Here is a 1,723-nt window from a genome sequence, read left to right as displayed (position 1 = left end):
AATGCAGACCAGGAGTAAAAAAGTAACCAATGCAAACTGAACTCAGGTGCCTGAAGTTAGGGATGCCACCTCTGTGTTACAGTGTAACATGAACAGAGCTGCCAGTGCTGTCAACGTAAACTCCTGGTTAGCTGAGTGTGTGCACCCGGGCAGGAGATGACCCTGTTACCCATTTCTTGTCACTCACACATTGTCCAGCTTTCAGCTCTAACCTGGCCTCTGGAGCAAGGCAGGACCCTGGTCATGGTATTGTTCAAGCAAAATAAATACTCAAAATGCACTTTGCTTTCTGATGGGAAAACCTATATTAGAGACTTTTCAGAAATGTTTCACACATTCTCTCATTGGGTAGAGGGAAGTGGTTTTAACATGGGAAAGCAGATGTTATTTAGAGCAAATGAATTGAGTGGGGTGGGAAAACACTCCTAGCATTTACTCAGTAATGCAGTGGAATGAAGGTCAGGATCAGGTACCAGCATTCTCCACTTTTCAGAAAACAACACACAACCGCAACCATTTATTCATTCATTGTATAAGGGGAGACATGTCATCACTCTCTTGTACCATCATTCTTGACCACAGCAAAAGCAATTCACCCTTACATACCTATTCTGTATTCCTTCCTATCATCTATTCCCCAGAAACAGAGCAGCTTCCAAATAATTTTTCTTTGCATCCTACGGGAATAGTATGAGCTACTCTACTGTTCCAAAATGTTTACTTGGTTGTAACAGGGACCTATTTATCAGCCAAGATAAGCTAAGAGTGCCCTTTTCATGTTAGTTTCCCAAATACAGTCAACATATGTAACACCCGACTTAGCAAACCTTGAAACTCAAGCTCACTCTGTTTTCCATTAGCACAGCAGTCTGTGACCTCTGCACACCAGACTCACAAGTCTGTCAATCCTGCCTTTGAAGGCCTAGGAAGCTTTCGTGTACCTACTTTGTTTGTCGTATTTTGGCCCAAATCACTGTTGGTTTTTTAATTGATTTTGTTTTCATTATTCTTACTATTAACAGCTATATATCTTTAAAACAGAACTTGAAATATTTTTAAGAATTTTAAAATATGGTTTATATTGTCCAAAATGTAAACGACTTGGTAATGTTGTGCAGAGACTTGTATAGTGCAGGACTGACCTTGTAGGAGAGCATGCGCGGGGGTGGGAGGGCTGGCAGAGGGATACTGATGAAACAGGATGAAATCTGGAGAATGCATTTTCTCAACACTCAGTCAGCTCCTTAATCTCTGGAGACTTGGTCTCATCAAACCGACAACTTTGCTCACTGTTACAGCCCTGTTGTCATGAAACCGGCCTCACCATGCAGTTTGCGGTTCCTCAAGCAGGCACTGAGTAACCTGAACAGAAAAGTGGCAGGGAGCACCATTAAAATTGTCCCCATCTCCTGCGTGTGTGTGTGTGTGTGTGTGTGTGTGTAATGGGGGGGGTGGTGCTGCTGCCCCTCACGAATGTAAGGCTCACAGGAAAGCTCTGCTTTCGAAGAGGCTGCCCAGGCAACCCTCGGGTGCTCATACGGCACTGCCCCACAGAGAGGCCCGTCTAGCCGGGGAAGCAGTCGGGAAACGGCTCTTCCGCGCACCCCCGCGGCCAGGAGCAGGAGGTACCACAGCGGCGACAGGGACCGGGAAAGGCGCCGAGTGCCGCCCACCAGCCCTCAGAGCCCCCTCGTCCTCCTCCACCTCGGGCTGCTGGGGGAGG

Source organism: Mesitornis unicolor, unplaced genomic scaffold (assembly GCF_000695765.1).
Source record: "Mesitornis unicolor isolate BGI_N332 unplaced genomic scaffold, ASM69576v1 scaffold48865, whole genome shotgun sequence".
NCBI classification, from domain to species: domain Eukaryota; kingdom Metazoa; phylum Chordata; class Aves; order Mesitornithiformes; family Mesitornithidae; genus Mesitornis; species Mesitornis unicolor.
The sequence above is the reverse complement of the archived record's forward strand: the minus strand, read 5'-3'. Positions refer to the sequence as shown.